The sequence below is a fragment of the Antedon mediterranea genome, chromosome 3, assembly GCF_964355755.1.
Source record: "Antedon mediterranea chromosome 3, ecAntMedi1.1, whole genome shotgun sequence".
Lineage (NCBI taxonomy): Eukaryota > Metazoa > Echinodermata > Crinoidea > Comatulida > Antedonidae > Antedon > Antedon mediterranea.
This window is the reverse complement of record NC_092672.1, coordinates 21480412-21500442: the sequence shown is the minus strand read 5'-3', so window position 1 is coordinate 21500442 and position 20031 is coordinate 21480412. Positions and strand designations below refer to the sequence as shown.

Sequence of the window (20031 nt, the reverse complement as noted above, 5' to 3'; positions counted from 1 at the left end):
AGTCGAAAATTTCGCGATAACGGTCATATTTCCCAACGCGGCTCTCTCTCTCCGACTGAATTGTAATCTTGTAGACAATCAATTGATTGTGCTAAGTGCTGCTTATTATCTATCCTACTATGCACATAAACAAAAATACATAATAGATGTATGTAATTATTTGTTTAATAATTCATGGGATTAAAAATAAATGAATTAATGAAAACTACTATATAAGAAATTAGATAGACCAAACAATTTAGTATAATTCAAACTAATATTGAAGAGCGAGGTTCAGTCGTAAATTTAGAACTATAGAGCAATGCATTATGTAGAAATTAAAATGTAGCTTACTCAAGAATTGTTGGTTACACTTGTGTGTACCTTTTCAGTGTAAACTAATTTAATTTCCTTGAAATTTGCAATTTCTTGATTATAACCACAATACTGTTACGCTTCAAGGCAATTTTTTCTCATAAACTGTTTAACACCAAAAAATAAAAATTACAAGTTTTTTTTGGTTATGTGATCTTTTAGCAATTTACAATTTTTTGTTTTAAATAAACCAAGATTAGCTAGAATACTGTAGATTTCGAAATTAGCACAGTAGTACAGTACATGTAACGATACATCTACGACGTGTATATGTTTATATAATGTAAAACAATTTGTGAAAACCACCTCTATTCGGGGAAAATCATAAATTCGATTTAATCGTCAATAAATATTAAATTATCCAACTCAACTTAATTAGTAGGCCTAATGGTTTTCAATTGTTTCTTAGAGCCAATTCATACTTAAGTTGGTTCCTAACGGGGTTCCTACCCTACCCACCAACGTTGTTCTGCGTTTAGGCCATGTGATGTACCTTAGGCCTATCCTCTACTGGTTTTACAACGCTACTCATGCCAGTGAGGGAAGGGTGATGATGTGGGTGGTTTAACTGCAATAATAACGATTTGTACATAATATATGGCGAGTGAAAACGTTAGCTCATTATCCGTTTAAAAAAAATTTATATCCAACCTCTGCAGCACAGATTGAAAAAAAAAATGGATCGAATTTCTGTTATGAGTATACAGGACTTGCCTTTACGACACCTGAGGGAATAGACACTTGTGGAACAGAGATTGGAATGTTCCATTCATCGCAAATCAATACATTTGTATAAACGTATATTAAATCTATCAAAATAGTATTTTTTAAAGAAAATCGGCCTGTCTTCAACATTATGATGCTGTACTCGAGCTGTTCAACCGGTTTTCAGCCATTAAAAACAATTATCGTAAGAGGAGATAGGAAAATGCGAAGCATCCTCGTATTATCGTCTGCGGGTATTTTTCAAGATGGACATCCATTAGACAGTGTATACTACGATCGAAAAACACCCCTATTTGGGGCAAATCGTTGAACCTAAATTCGTTTTAATCGTCAATAACTAATTATCGAACTAAATTTAATTAGTAAACAGGGTTACATCAGGTGGTTAAAATCAGTACCGAAAGTACGAACCAACTTTATATACCATCGAGTAAACATTCTAGAAATAACGCGCGATTTACCGAATTTTGCCCTTACGTAAATTTATATATAGATGGTTCCAACTAACATTTAACACAAGGCTGTAGGAGCAACTCAATTTTAAATATGATATGCTGCCATTGGTTAAATTTAAACAACTTAGAATCTTCAAAATTATACAGAACAATATACCACCAAAAATATGAAATTTTGCATAATATATATATGTGTGTATATGTAATTTTTGTCATAATATTATTATGGTGTTATGGGCTTATGTATTTGCTCTAATTTTAGGTAAGAAGAGCCCTTCTACCAAAAGTAATCTTCACAACCTTTCATTTCAGCCTAATATCATTTTAATCTAGAAATATCCTTAAAATATAAAGAGCAAAGGAATCAAGGTGGAGGTTGATGATAGACATGATTCATATTCACAACCTTTTTTTAAAATGTAAATTTATTTTTAAAACTTATATTAACAAATGTTATTCCTGTTATCTAACCTGCCTAATACTAAAATACAGTTAAATATTCAAAAGAATAAAGTTTGTGTTATGAGCATTCTATTGAATGTTATCAATTTATAAAAACATACTGACTATACCATTTAACTGTACAAACTTTGATGATTAGGTGTATGCTATCAGCATTTTTTATTTTACAGTACAGTAGTTAAATTATAATAATCAATAGCAAAAATATTTAAAAACTGTGCTGTAAAATTCATTTCACACTTTATTTCTAAAGCAGCATTCGGCAACGAATTGTGGAAAATAAATGTGTATATTATTGAATACACATATTAATGTTGTAAACAAGTAACTTGAAGTATACATTTTCTTAATACAAAAATTTGATTGCAAGTTTAAAAAGAATATTTTGAGAATTTGTAAACGTTTTATGTGAGAAGAAAATAAGTTATTACATCATTTCTATATTGACCTATATACAGTACACACACCCGTATTGACTGGTTCATATTCGATGGTTGAAATCACAACTACGCATTCGCTCAACGACAAAAATACAATACATACCGCGCGCGTAGAAACATCAAACAGGTAATACGGGATATATTACCCTTCTGATCCGCTTGACTGAGTAAATGGGCGTAATACGGAATTATATCTCATATATTGACCATTCGGATTACAGAATTCACGTACACTAAGAGATAATACAGTATATGATTTTCCTAAAGTTATAGTGGTGGTAGCATATAAATTCTAAAACAATAGTTTCAATTCATTGATTTTTTTCACTGAAGGTTCAATAATTTTATTTTAAAAATGTGTGTATTACTTACCTTATCTTGTAGGTTAATATCAGCTCCACCATCAATAAGTTGATGGCAGATGGCTGCATTACCTACAAAAGCAGCATACATCAACGCTGTAGTGCCCTCCTATTGAAAATATTAAATAATAAACAAAGTTACAAAACATGTACATCTTATTCCTTAATATCTAAACAAAAAAATGACTAATAATCTTGTAAATAAATATCCTTAATTGATAACAGTTTATTTGTTTTCAATGTTGAAAGATATTTTTCTAATAACTAACAATCAACTTTAAATGATTATTTCTAAGCATTGTAAAATATATTGTTTGTGTAAACTATTCTTATGCTCATGATCAAGGTATACTTGAATTCTGAAATATAAAACAGATAATACTAACTATATAATCTAGTATAATCAATTTTATTTTGAAATAGTTGGGCAGAATTTAAAAGCTATTTTAAATTAAACCTTCATCCTACATATTTTGAACAATTTTATAGTATTATTTTACAGTGCAATTATAAATCTGGAAAATTTATTTTAAATTTCAAATTGTGTTGTAGCTGTTAACAGGTTTTCACTATTCAATTACACCACTCCAACTTGTAATAGCCGTACCTGTTGATAATCATTTAGGCCTACTGATTAGTGTGTGTTTGTGTGTAGGCATTTCTATTTTATACACAATTGACAGTGTAATTATAACATCACCTTTTTACAATCATATTATTTTGCTGTGTCAAAAATATATCTAATAAAATGAATCAATTAAAACTTAATATATGTATAACAAAAACAATACGGTATAATACTAATTTTCAGCATTGCTTTGATATACATTTAGGATCTACAGTATGAAATAATAACAGACAGTATGTTCACAATCATTGAAAGAATAACATGAATTATTGCTATTATACTATGTTATACCGACTGTAGTCAAGTATGGTACTAAAGAAAATTAGATAAATTAGGCCTGAACATAACATACTAAGTATGTGTCAGTCAAATGAGCAAACAATTTTTAAGCTTTTATTGTGAGTATTTGTCATCATTTATACAAGTTTAATTTGTTGATTCAGTTTACTATTTATTATTTTTGTAATGTATACCATCTACCAGCCATAACCCAAATCTAATCTTAATGATTTCATTCACAACATTTTCTTCTTGTGAACATGGTTTGTTTATTTTCACATTGCTAAAGTAACACATTTTTAAAATAATCCCATAATGAGGATTATTGAGGACATCCATCCACAAAATCCCTCTTGATTCTCTAAAAGAAAGAGGATAAACATAGTTCTTGGTATCAATTTCTATAGTTTATTTACAATGTGCCTACTGTGTAGAGTTCACCAATAACTTTAAATATTTCAGAATCAGAAAGACAAAGACACAAACATGCAGTAAAATAAATATAGAACAAAGTGATAGTAGAGTAAAACAACATTATATTAAATATTATTCTTATAGAATTTTTAAAATATTGAGAGGATTAATGTTTTAAGATTTGAGTTTCATAAGGACTAAATGTCAATTTATTTGTAATTTAAATATTCTTATGTTTCCTCATCTTTATTGTTTCAAATTAATTAATTAAATGTCAGTATATAATCAGGCGGTTTAAAACTCATATTCATGTGCATGTTTTATAGTAAAAACAGTTCTTTCTGTCATGTTGCTCAATTTCAGCTATGTCTACACTATCACTAGACTAGATTTACAAAAAAATGTGTGATGTGCACAAATATGTGGTGGTGATTTTCCCAAATATGGTGGTGATATGGCATCATTTTGTCCATATATGGGCAAATCACATTTTTTTTGTCACATAAAGTTTAATAGTGTAAACAGAGCTTTATAATTATCTAGTTAAATTTTTCCTAACATTGATATTTTTAGTTGTAATACTTACACATTAATACTTATACAGCATTTAATGTCATTTTAAATAACTTGAATAACTAAATCTGTTGAATTGTTAATGTTTAATGAATAAGTTTTTAGTTATGTTAATATTTTTATCATGTAAATATGTTATATTGTACTTTTATTTTGATCCTGTATTGGTGTTTTGATACACTGTTGGGTCTTGAATAATTGAATACAATAATAAAATAGTAATACTGTAGTAATAAAACAGTCACTAGTCTGGTGGTTAAATCTGTATACAACACAGAGCTTGAGCTGATAGGGTTTGATTTCAGCCTCAAGAAGCAGTGGGTAGTGCACCAACATCTAAATTAATGTGCATGATTGGTTCATGACGTATATTTTAAATAGGGAAAATGTTACAAGTCAATCATTAACATTGATGACTGTCATTTGCCGCAGATGGACATTGATGTTCTTATTCAATGGAGTAACATGGGAAATTAATTTTTTCCAATTATTTCTATATCACATGATAAACATCTCATCACATATTTTTATCAGAAGAATGGTTTTATCTTTGAGAAAACACAAACTAATCTCGATGTCAAAATAGCATCAGACCTATGTTGGGATGATCATATAAATGATCATATAAAGTTTGAACAATCAGCCACAGGAACTGGTGGTGGAAGGGGAAACAAAAGGCCTCCAGTGTTCTACCATGTTTTAGGTTTTTTTTTTTAATGGTTAGGTTTTGTCACTTTGTTAATGTTATGGTACATTTTATAAATGGAAAATTGAATTGTTTGTTTCAAAAGGTGTGAAATCCAGGTTGTAAATGATGGCATGTTGCATGCTTTATATATGAAACTTAAAATAGAATCATTTCAGCTATTTTTATATCTTAAATGTTTGTGTTTTTATGTTTTTTTATTTGTACAAGGGGTCCAATGTGGATAGTGTTTGCCACCTGTTCATCCTTTTTTCACTGCCTTGTGCCTTGTATTTTTTTTTCAGTGATGTATATATTTCTTTAATATGAAGTTTGTTTAGTTATTTGTTCAACAGATGAATAATTATATCATTGTTCAGATTCTGAAATTAATTACAATTACAGGGGATTGGGTTACCAAGCCATTATTCAAATCGGGTATTAGCCAATGAAATTGTCTAAGCAAATTGTACTGAAAGACTAATGTACTAAATTATATTGACAAACCATCTAACAGACAGCTAAGATAAGATATAAACACACAATATACAAACCATCTAACATACAGCTAAGATAAGATATAAACACACAATATACAAACCATCTAACATACAGCTAAGATAAGATATAAACACACAATATACAAACCATCTAACACACAGCTAAGATAAGATATAAACACACAATATACAAACCATCTAACATACAGCTAAGATAAGATATAAACACACAATATACAAACCATCTAACATACAGCTAAGATAAGATATAAACACACAATATACAAACCATCTAACATACAGCTAAGATAAGATATAAACACACAATATACAAACCATCTAACATACAGCTAAGATAAGATATAAACACACAATATACAAACCATCTAACATACAGCTAAGATAAGATATAAACACACAATATACAAACCATCTAACATACAGCTAAGATAAGATATAAACACACAATATACAAACCATCTAACATACAGCTAAGATAAGATATAAACACACAATATACAAACCATCTAACATACAGCTAAGATAAGATATAAACACACAATATACAAACCATCTAACATACAGCTAAGATAAGATATAAACACACAATATACAAACCATCTAACAGACAGCTAAGATAAGATATAAACACACAATATACTTTTTAACACTAAAAAATGCTCAAGAAGTGAAACAAATATGATGCTTTTAACAATCAGTGTGAATGTTAACTGCAAATATGCAACCAGAGAACACTTATTCATTCATTCATCTTTTATTTCGGAAAAAAAAAATTCTCCATAGTTCAGTATGGTAACAAATTAGTGTACATTATTGCAAATATAACAAATACATATATATGTAGATATATAAAAAAACCTATGCTACATAGTCACGGTTAGAACAATAGATTCATCCATCTACTATGTAGATTGGATGAAGGAAAAGCAAATTCATGAATACATTTTATGACAATATTGTCTGACCTCCCTAACCTGCACAACATGCCAAACACCACCTTACGTAGTAGTTCGTAGAACGAGCAGGTGTGGTTTTCTACAAACATGGTGCTGGCACTGCATGACCTAGGTTTATTAAGGAGCAGGCGTAAGGCACTTATAAAAGATCTTAAAAACAAATTAGTATTGATGCACTTTAATTAGTGTCAAGTAATTTAAGGTTTGTATTATCAAATTCATTACAAAGGAACACAAATTGATGTATAGGCCTACCTGGTTCTTGATGTTGACAGCATTGTTGCGGACAATGAAATGGCAAATTTCTTCAGCAGTTTTTTCTCTTGCCATCTATGAAATAAAACATATAGATCAATATGCATTCAGTTACATTTTTCATTAAAATACATATACTATAGTAAACATAGACAACAACATACATTTCATGTTGTATTAAATTACAGCCATTATATTATAATATTATCATTATAATAATAATATTAAATTGCCCAAATAAATAAGTTTTTTTTCTTCTGGTCTTAAATTTTGTATTTACATTAATTTTAATGAAATTTGTATTTAATTTTTTTTTTTAATTTTTTTTTGTATGAGGGGTAGCTGGCTCATTTGATTTACAGTAATGTATTTTACTTAAGCTACCCCTGCCCAGCATTTTTCATCTCTATGTTGTATTGTATGTTAATGTGTTGATATGCTGGTCAAATAATTAAAGCAAAACAATCACATCAAATGAGCGAACAGCATATAAGCACTACAGTGATTATTTTGATCCATTGTAATACTGTAAGTTAAATTTGTTGTCACTATTTATTTTATTTAGTTACTTGTTTTAGTTCTCTTTTGATTCCAGATCATAAGCTAATAGAACAATTTATTAAGTTGTTGATAGTTGTGATAGTGTTGCTTAAATTGTTGCTGGTTAAATGCTATTATCCTAAAACAGTGTAAACTTGCCTACCTCAAGATCATTTTCTTTACAAAGTTTACCCAGCCATCCATGGAGAGCCATTGTATTGCTAAACTGAAAGAAAACGCAAAAACAATGTATAATGTTATACTGTATTATAAAAAAAAACAATTTTTCAATTCAAATAATTTTATATTAAAGTAAACTGCATTAATAAATACACAGCTTCTTTTCACAGACATTAAAACATGATGATAATATTGTGAGTTATTTGAATACTAGAGGTAGATACTTGATGATAAAAAGAAACTTGTGTGACAACTCATCACAATGGCAAAAAATGAAGCAATCATTGGGATCATCTGTAGATTGTGGCTTTAAACTCAACCTAAATACCACCCCCTCCCTCTAATTTTGACAGCTCATCACAATGGCAAAGAATGAAGCAATCATTGGGATCATCTGTAGATTGTGGCTTTAAACTCAACCTAAATACTATCCCTTCCTCTAATTTTGACAATAATCAATATTAATACAGTACTAGGACTAAAAGTACTGAACATGATGTTGAAATAGAGTAAATGTATAATACAATCATTGTCTCTTCTATCAACAATCTCCTCAACCAATGCCTCCTCTATCAAATAATATTATAATATTTCTAGACCTACAACACTTACAGTGGAGCAATGCTAAAATAAAATAAATCCAAAATATGCAACCTTACCTCTTCAAAAGTTCAATGCAAGTGGTTGTTGTACAGAAGACCAAACACTTTTATATCATTATTTATATAGTGATAACCAGTGCAATTCAATGGATTCTATACAAATTACAACATAGCGTGACTTAGTGTTTGCTTTGTTCTTATCATTTAGTTGATTACAACTACAAACCAACGTGAATTACTATTTTAGGTAAAGCAAACAAGGTGTATCAAGGTACCTCAGGTAAACTCTAATAATGACTGATTAAGGTCTTGTAAAAATACAATTATATAATTGTACTTGAAATTAGACAAAATACTATAATACAATCACTAAATGAGATGAGGTTCATACAAGACATTATTCAAATGAACATTACAACAAAGAGTGCCACTGCCAGAAACTCAAGTCACTTCCCTGGAGTTAGGATAACAAAAACAATATCAACATAAATGTATAGGTGTTTGTAAATCAGGTGCCCAAGTAACCTGCAACCACTAATAGTGATAACAAAAGGTCCTTACAAAATACACTGTATTTGGACTTTGGATACTTTAGCATTGTTAATGGGTAGTTTGTAAATTTATAAATTTGTTTTAATTGTAAATATTCACTTATTTATATTTCCTACATTACTATATGCCAGAGTTTTTTTGTTTTTTTTTTCATTATGGATTCAAATAAAGCTGTCAATCAACAAAACAAAAGAAAGTTTTGCATTCAATGTTACATTTTTATTTAAATAAATTTTCTGTTGTAATAAAAATGAGTATAAATGATACAAACTGAAGCACACGATAAGAAAATTAAAGTTAAGAAAAAATGAAAATTAATGTGAAAATCAAATACCTACTGAAATTGTGTTGGTCCTACTGAATGCTATTCCAATAATAGAATAGATATTTTTTGGCTCTAGATCTTTGACCTACATAACAATGATTCATAACTTAACTCTATCACATTCTGTGTCAAAGGTGAATTATTAAAGGATGCTGACGTCGTACGCCTCTTCCGGTTTTAGATTGGAGGTTGTACGGTACCTGGCCAGGTGAAAATCATGTACCAAAATGGGAGGAAAACATCCTATCTAAGGAAACAAAATGGAAAGATAGACAGAGTCAATTAGAGAGTCAAACATTAGAAGGAAGATAGATAAACAATGAACAATCTGTACAATTACCTAATTGCATTCTCACCTGGCCAGGGACCGCATGACCTTCAATACAACATCATCAACAACTGATGTCATGACGTGAGTTGATAAAGATTTCATATAGAGATTTAAACGTTTGAGCATGGAGGAAAGTACTCTCCGTTTACTCTTTCTTTGATAAACTTAGAAGCGAAATGAAATTCTTCAAAGACACACGTTTATTGTTTATAAAAAATAAAAAACTTGCTTGAATGATAATATAACTCGTCAATTTTTATAAATGTCTAGTAAATAAAATACAGAGCACAATTGCTAATCAGTCAACAAACAATCTGATAAAAGACTTTGATCGTTGAATTTAAAGATTTAAAAAAACAACTTTGGTTTTAAATATTAATAAAGTAAATTATACACTATTTTTTGTAATTTGGTTGATAGTAATATTGAAACAAAATTGTATAAAGACAGAAGACAAACTGTAAAAAGTTTATTGTGAATTTTACTTTAGAGTGTTTAAAAAAGTATATAAATAAACCTACTATATTTAATGCTACAAGTACAATAGTGCAACAAAGCCTGGTTAAATATTTGGTGTTAAATATATTCTTTATTAAACAATTTTAGTAGGCCTACTTAATGAGAGACAAGACAAAATCTAACCAATTGAATGTTTACAGGCAAAAAACCAAAGAAAATGATCAAATTCAATTCAAATATTCTTTATTCATCCTCAATCATGAAAATATACAACAACAATATATGAGAACATAAAAAAGATGAAAAGGAAACACATAAAAACTCAAAAGAGCTTGATTAGTTGTGTCCCCCTATGTCCCTAACTAGCCTAAAAAACTAAAACAAAAATAATAAAAAAGCTAAATCCTGCAACAAGTATTATTTTTAAAATTATTTGTAAAATGATAATAAATATTCTTTAAACAATGATTTAAATATATATATTGATTTGGTACTTTGTAGTTCGTAATTCAAGTCATTCCACAATTTGGGTCCCACACATGACACAGTAAAACTAGTAGAAGTACGATTACGTTTTCTGAGTCTCATTTTGTCTTTAGATCTTGTATTATAATTATGGTAAGAACCATTTTTAATAAAGAGCGATGAAAAACGCACGTCCTGATTAGTAGTAACATTATACATGAAAAGCCCAATTTGGTACTTATTGATATCCGCAATTTTAAGAAGTTTAAATTTATAGAAACATTCAGTCATTGAATCATTAAACTTTGACCATTTTATAGCTCGTAATGCCCTTTTCTGGAGTTTAAATAACTCATCTAGATAACTTGGAAATGTGCTACACCATATTATGTTGCAATAATTTAATATTCAATGAGTGATTTGTATATTGTCCAGAGAGCATAGGTTGGTAAAAAATGTCTTACTTTATATAGTATGCCTACATATCGAGATATTTTCCTAGCTGTAACATTGATGTGGTTCTTATATGTGAGAAATTCATCAATATGTACTCCAAGGAATTTAGTCGATTTAACTCTATCTATTCTTTTATTGTTGACATAAATATTTACATTCTCTAAATTACTTGGATTTCGCTGATTGCGGAAAATTATGTAATTAGTTTTTTTAACGTTGATTGATAGTTTATTGCACATGAACCAATCCGAAACATTTTTTAGTTCACCATTAACTAGTTCTATGAGCGTATCCAAGTTTTTGTGAGATGCAGATATGTTTGTGTCATCAGCAAATAAAACAAAAGATAACGAGTTTGAGCAATTAAATACATCGTTAATGTACAGAATAAAAAGTAGAGGCCCCAGAATTGTACCCTGTGGTACACCGCAATTTATATCCATCAAACACGAACTTGTGTTATCAATAGACGTAAATTGTTTCCTGCCACTAATATAGTTTCTAAACCATTTAAGGGCCGTGCCTCTTATGCCATAGTGTTCCAATTTTGTAAGAAGTATATCATGGTTGATGGTGTCAAACGCTTTTGACAAATCAATAAATATTCCGATGGTATATTTTTTCTTATCAAGCGCATCGGTTATTCGTTCAACCAGATCTATAACGGCCTTAAAAGTAGAACTGTTTTTTCTGAAACCATATTGTGCATTATTAAGGATGGTAAACTTTGTGATATAAATTATATCATAATTTATATGATATAAATTATATTATAATTATTTACTCTAATTTGTACAATTTTTTCAAGAATTTTTGAAGCGGTAGGCAGAATAGAGATCGGCCTATAATTACTGACGTCACTTTTATTGCCAGATTTAAAAATTGGAACTACTCTAGCTACTTTCATACTATCAGGGACCATGCCTGTCTCAAGAGAGAGGTTAAAGATATGTACAAGAGGAGATGCCACAGCAGCAATAATATGTTTTAGAATGCGATTACTTAAGTTATCAACACCTTCTGAATTTGAATTTTTGATTTGACTAACTATTTCAATGACCTCTTCTTCATTCGTAGGATTGAAAAATATGGATTGGGATTGACTCTCTTTCATATTGTTTAAAGTCAGAATTGTTTACATTTGGTATTTTGTTTGCTAATTCATTTCCAATGTTGGAGAAGAAGTCATTAAAAGCGTCAGACATACCTTTTGGATCACATACCAAAGTTTTATTACTATGGTTAATTACCTCATTTGGCTTAACACTCGATTTTTTTCTATTTAGAACTTCATTTAAAACTTTCCATGTTTGCTTTGAATCGTGTCGAGCTGCATCCAGTTTTTTGGAATAATATTGTTTTTTCCGAATTCTAATTAAATGAGTTAATTTATTTTTGTACTTTTTATATATATTTTTTAATAATTGTGTTGGGTTTTTAAGGTATTTTTTATAAAGTTTATTTTTCTTTTTTATTGAAATCAAAATTCCTGTTGTGATCCATGGTTTTTTCTTTGTATTACCATTTGGCTTATTACTTTTTGTAGGTATGTTATTATCTATGAGATTGGATAGTTTTTTAATAAATAGGCTATATGATGTATTGGTATCTGTGCATAAATATAGTTCACCCCAATCCTCATTAGAAATAGCAATAAGCAAGTTATTTAATGTTGTATCATTAATTATTTTTTGTTTTGTAATTGGAGCTTTTGTGTTAGTATTTAATGACAAGTGTGTTGTCATGAAAATGGGTAGATGATAGGTAATGTCAGTGACTATTACTCCACAATGCGAAATGTTATCATCATTTGTAATAATATTATCTAAAATTGTAGCAGAAGACGATGTTATTCTGTTGGGTAAGTTGATTAATGGATTAAAAGATGTTGAATAAATAATGTTTGTGAATTCCTGTGTTGTTTTTTGAATGTCATATTTTAATAAGTCTTGATTAAAATCTCCTAAGATATAGCAGTTTTTGTTTTCGCGATTAAGTTTATGTAAGATTTCTTCCAGATCAGAGTTAAATGAGTTGACGTTTGAATTTGGTGGTCGATACAACATACCTACAATAGTATTTTTGCCGTTTGTGTTTATTATTTCTAGAAAAAGTGAATCAATGGAGTTATCATTAAATACAAAATCATCACGTGTTACGGTGTTGATTTGTTCTTTTAAATATAGACAAACTCCACCACCGACTCTACCTTCTCTATTACAAGTGTACATATTGTATCCATTGATATTTAATAAGTCAATTGGCGTGTTCTTATTTATCCAGGTTTCCGAGAAACCAAGTACATCAAACGCACGACCTATGGTATCTAACATAATGCTAATTTCGTCGAAGTGTTTTGGAAGACTACGTGCATTCATGTGTAACGTTGTAAAGATACCATTGTTATCAATTTGCGCCTGTAGCTCATTTAGTTGTGTTGGAGTGAAATATTTGCATAAACCAGCCTCTTCACTTTCAAAGCAATCTATGGAATGTGTAGGACTCGATTTATTTTCATATTGAGTCGTGCTCATAAAGTAGTATTGGAAAAAGAACAAAATACAATCAATTCAAAAATGGCGTTCAAATAAATGACTAAAAACCGGCAGGTTAGCAATACAATAATTAAAAAAAACACAATTTACAATAAAAATAATCACAATAAAGCACACACACCAAACAGTTATTGCAGTCTATAATGTATACAATAGTTAAAATTCTGGTTTCAGGGCAAAAACAAGAAATCTCACAATTTCACATTTAATGTACTACCACACGGTAAATTAGGTGGAATGCAGTTTGTTGAGATCGGAAAATTTTGTTACGACAATCTTCTTATTATTCTTAGTTAGTACATGTATGCGTCCATCTTGGGTCCAGACTGCGGTCAAGGCGGAATTATGCTGGGTTTTGATGGTTCTTAACAATTTCATCCTTTTCATTGTTAGGTTCTCGTGTATAAAGGTATCGGTACCTTTCAGTTTTCTTTTTGCTTTATAAACTTCATTTCTTTTATTGTATTGAGCGAACTTCACAATAACTCCCCGGGGCTTGCCGTTACTTGGTTTCTTGGGGCCTAGTCTGTGACTCCTATCAATGTCATTATGATTCACCGTAAGGTTCATCTTAGAACTAAATAATTGTGTAACAATATTATCGGTATTCTCACCTACTTTCTCCTCCAGTGCGTGTATCACCAAACAGTTCCTCCTGGAATATTGTTCACTTTCATCCAGTGATTCCCTAATGTCCTCGATTTCCTGTTCCATTTGCTTCATGCGATCATTCGGCTCATCAAGTTCAAATCTAAGAGCATCCATAGTGGCTTTACTAACAATTTGCATAATATGCTCAGCCAGTTGGTCCTTGATCATCGATGTTATTTGTTTCGCTAAGTTATCCAATATGTCCGATTTGCCATCAAATAAGAGTTTCAATTCAGATTGGATAATGCCAGCGATTTCCTTAGAGTCTATGTCGCAATTGGACTTATCTAACTTATCTTCAAGGCAAGGGATGCCTTTTCCTTCAGCCTCTTTTTGGTTACGATGTGGCCTGGCTGCAGGCGAATCGTCCCTCTGTCCTCCTTTTGGCTTACCACCGCCCATGTTGCGGGCAAATAAAACACTGAAATCGAGTAAACAAAATTCCTTGAGGTAAATGAACAATAGTAAACGTAGGTTGCGACTATGTGTAACAATGCATTCAGCTGGTGTGACACGTGAAATGTTTGATTTCCAGGAGCGATTATTCGACACGTCTTACTCGCATCGCTTCTAGATGTAGTGTGTAAATAAACTATTAATACAAACAAACTAAGTTGTGCTGTATGAACCCATTCAAATAAATGACATACAGCATGACAACATGATTATTCTACCTATGAAGTTAAACAACTATAAGAAAACTAAAATGTATACATTAGATAACCGGCTGCTGCTGAATCAGACAGGAGATTTCAAAGGTATACAATCTACAACTCAAGAAATTGTAATATCAGTTGCAACAGATGAAAATATTAAGGTATCATTTTCAATAAAGATAATTATTTATTACACTTTGCCCATACACAAGAAACAACAGGGTAAAAATGTACAACTTAACTCTTTACTGTACAAAATGTTTAACATACTAATAGAATGTAAAGACAAGCAGGTAAAACCAACATGACAAACACCTACAACACAAATACTCTATAATGAACATTTTACTTTAAAAGATATGCAATAATGAAGACCAATACTAGACAAGAATTGTTAAACAGCTACAACACAAATACTCTATAATGAACATTTTACTTTTAAAGATATGAAATAATGAAGACCAATACCGGACAAGAATTGTTAAACAACTACATCACAAATACTCTATAATGAACATTTTACTTTTAAAGATATGTAATAATGAAGACCAATACCGGACAAGAATTGTTAAACAGCTACAACACAAATACTCTATAATGAACATTTTACTTTTAAAGATATGCAATAATGAAGACCAATACCGGACAAGAATTGTTAAACAGCTACATCACAAATACTCTATAATGAACATTTTACTTTTAAAGATATGAAATGAAGACCAATACTGGCAGGGAATAATTTCGCCAGTGTAGCATAGCAAAAAGTTATACAAAACAACCTTATTGCTACACATTTCTAAAATTGTGTAGCAAAAAATACAATACAAAACTATGGTTCTCGACTAAAAAAACAGTTTGATTAGCAATAATTGCTAAACAAAATTTTAAAATGAAATTTTCCCCTGACTGGACAAGAATTGTTAAACAGCTACAACACAAAACTCTACAGTAAACATTTTACTTTTAAAGATTTGAAATAATGAAGATCAATACTGGACAAGAATTGTTATATTGTCTGCGTCAATCAAGTATTCAAAGTCGCATGATTTAATGTTTGCTTTCATTTTATCATTGCCCTACAATTTCAAATGTAATATTGGTTAAAAACAAGGTAAAATAAATAGAAAATCCAAAGATCATAATATAAGATAATGTCAATGTCAAATAAATTGTTATCTTATTTGTATCATGTTTGTTTCTTGTTAATTTTGTATAGATTTTTCATTTTGTATGATTTACCATTTCAACTATTTTTTATTATATATTGTGAAACTTTACTTCCAATTCTGCCTTGTGCTATAATGACATTTTAATAAAAGCATCTTATACTACAGATGCATATTGATTTTTCTTTTTGATCATGTCACATGGTGAATAAATTATTCAAATAAAATGTTTAAAAATGAATTTAATGATTTTTATTGAAAATTGATTGAGTGATTGTATAGTCACATGACAGCAAAGCTCAAAATGTGCAAATTACATAATAGTCAATAGTACAAGCTACCTATATTGAAGGAAGTTCAATAACATTGTACTTTGTGTCATACAGTAGCTACACTCACTCACACCCTGTAAAATAAATATGAACCGTACAAAGTAATCTTTTAAAATGTTTGACCAATTAACAACACAATTCTTAACAACGCCCTCTAGGCTAAAACACAAAATAATGAAACATTTTGGTCTGTAATACTTTATTAATCAAAGAAAAGATTTCCCCACTTTCTGTATCCTTTTTTTCCATTGTAACTCTCTTAAATATTCTTTTTAAATGTCATTCCAGCCATTTGGAACAATCTCTCAATTCACATTCGTAACTTTGTTAAATCAATTTAAATTTGCAACCTATCAATTTCTTTCAGCAAAACTGTAAATAACAATTGAATTGAAAAACTTCCATCTAATTTAGACATGTGGATAAGCTTTAAGAACCCTTTGTACAATTTAAGTAAAACAGTATTAGATTAGGCTCAACACTGTAGAGAGAGAATCCATAAAAAGGTAATATTTACACTTTAACCTTTGTATTGATTACAAATATAGAACAGCAAAGATAACAAATAAGCTTACATTGGTGGCAGTTTTTATAAGAAAGAAGTGATCTCAAATGTTGGGACACTGGTGGCAGTATTTGTAATCTGAGTTTAAATTTATTGATTTAATTTATTTCATTAAGTGAATTTTGTTTCACTTGACAAAGTGTATTTTATCATTTCATTTACAGTGAAGAAGTCAAAATCTAGATGATAAGTTACAAATTTAAACTTTTATTATCATTAATGATGAATAAGAAAAAAAGGTAATGTATACAAATAATGATAATGTTTGGATAACAAACCATCACAACAAATATGACACAATATACTGTATTGACTTATTTACTATGTTAATAAATATATATAAAATTTGACAAATTCTATATATGAGTGTTTATAATAATGTAACCTTATTTTTAGGGATTTAAAAGTTAAAAGTGTCATGGTTGGTTATCCGCACTTGGCGGATAACCCCTTGTTATTGTCAGGATCTTTTTTTTTTTTTTTTTTTTGGTTATCCGCAACTTAGTTGCAGGATAACCCTTGTGATTGTAAATATCTTTTTCATCTTCTTTGTTATTCTTCTTTCTTTCCCGGAATTTTGTGTACAGCATATCCCCTATTGCCTGTGAATATATCTTTTGTATAACTTTGTCATTATATGGACATTTACCTGAAGTTGTGCACCTCCATATTTTTAATGACGTTAGAGTCGCGCAGCGTAAGTTACGCGCAATTTTATGAATTTCAATGATTGGTCATAGATTATAAACCAAAAGTCATTTTGTATTGACACTTGGTAAAAATTTAAGTCATATCAAGTTCAAACTTTCTATGGATTAAAAATGGGTGTCACGAAAGCTCAGACCACGAAAGCTCAGACCCCCTAAGACCTAAGATCACGAAAGCTAAGACCCAACACCTAAGATTACAAATATTTATTGTTCGCACCTGCCTTGTATTTTAACTCCCAACATTTATTCTGAATACCACACCTTAGAATTGGCACTTTCATGAAAAAGAATCACATAAAAAGTAACAAATACATTTTTAAATTTATGATTTTACAGACGTTTTTCTCGCACACAAAATGACTAGCCTACAGTACAGTAGGCCTACCTCATGGGCCATGTTCAATGTTTTTGTTTCTATGGAACGTCAAAAGAGCAAAAATTATATAGAAGGCTGAAAACTCTGTGGAGTCCATCTACAGTGTGGATGGAACAATGTAAAATTAAAATTGTAATGATAATAGTATAATCATGCAAGTACGAAGAAATAAATACTGGCAAATAAATTTTAATTTAAAAATCATGATAAGTTTTTTTGTTTCGTTTTCTTTCTGTTTTTATACTTGTACTATTATTGTTGCTCTTTTGGCGCTCCATAGAAACAAAAACATTGAGCATGGGGAGCTCGAGGAGTTACATATTACAGTATACAAAGAAACACATCTGTAAAATCATCAATTTAAAGGATTTATTTATTTGTTATTATGTGTTTCTCCTTCTGAAAGTACTTATAAGTCCTAATTTTAAAGTGTGGTGTTCAGGATAAAGTTAGTCAACAAATTTGGAGTCAAAATACAAGAAAGGCAGGTGCGTAAGAAAAACATCCTCTGAAGCAACACAATGGAGTAAATATAAACCAACAAACAACCCGTCAAGTTTGTTTGTTGTAAAGAAAAAATATACATTTACTCAACGGGCGAAAATAATGTGAGTTTATCTATGTTTTGCGGTAGTATTAAATTATATTTATGGTAATAAATGAAACCTACTGTGTTTAAAATTATGTATGGATAAACAAGTATTGTTTTTAAGCTGTAGTATATCTTAGTATTTGTAATCTTAGGTGTTGGGTCTTAGCTTTCGTGATCTTAGGTCTTAGGGGGTCTGAGCTTTCGTGGTCTGAGCTTTCGTGACACCCGATTAAAAATGGCATGTTTCACAAGAAGTTACGCGCGCACGCGCATTTAAAATTTCAAAATGCGCAAAAATAATTTCTAATCAACTTTCTACACTGATCATGACATTTTGAACATGTCAAAAATTCCCACGCGCGCGAAAAATTTTACGCGTAAGGTGCGCACGGAGCATGAAAATCATGTGTTTTTCTCTTGAATATGATTTTACAGCCTTTCCTAGTCATTTTAAAAAAGATTGACATCATTTCAAATTAAAATGATGTCATACGAACACGTTGATTTATACAATTTGCGCGCGTTTCTGTTGAAAAAGTTATAAAATATTGTCAAAATAATGCCTATTTTGAATCTATTATAGCTCTTCAGGATCGAAGGTAACCCCCAATTTTTTTAACTTATTATGCAAGAAGATAAATTGTAGATATGAACTTATGCAGAATTTTTACCTCTCGGATGTTATGACGTCATCGTATGGCCACACGAATGTAAAAAATAGGATTTTTGTCTATTTCGTTATTGCTCATCACATTAAATAGAGCGCATCTCGCTTATACGTATTCCATTTCCTCAGATATTTTAATACTGTCTAGGTCAATCAACTATCTTTCGCATGATTTAAAAATATTTTATTTTTTATGACATCATCATGTCTAAAAATGTAAATAACGTGGGTCACCTATTTCCATCTTTACAGTAAATTTCAATCTGTTATAGCTCGTCAGAATAAAAAGTGATCATCATGATTAAAACGTTTTCTGGAAGCTATTGGATTGTAGATACAAATTCATGTGAATATTTTGCCAATCAGATGTTGTGACGTCATCATATGACCAGTTGAATACAAAAAGTCGTATTTTCATATTTTGCATCATAGTTCATCACATTTAAAAGAGCGCGCATCTATATTTTACGTATTCAAATTTCTTAAAATTTGTATTAATGTAATTATTTAGATAATTATCTTCTAAAATTGTTATCTTTATATGTCGATTTGATGACGTCATCGTGTTAATAATTGGATTTAAAAGATGGGTCTTGTAATTCCGTCTATGCTACACTGTATATAACATATACAGTGTATTCTGTAAATACTGTAATATGATGTATGCTACAAAATAGGTACAATTCAGCACTGTAAAAATATTTATTTCATGTCAAAGGATGGCATAATAATTGTCGAGGT

The 20031-nt window shown here is 30.0% G+C and overlaps 1 protein-coding gene across 1 annotated transcript in view; it reads left to right on the top strand.

Moving 5' to 3' along the window:
• The window catches only part of LOC140045033 (uncharacterized), a 242741-nt gene that overhangs the window by 185506 nt on the left and 37204 nt on the right, over positions 1–20031 (top strand). The gene's annotated exons all lie outside the window — the stretch shown is intronic.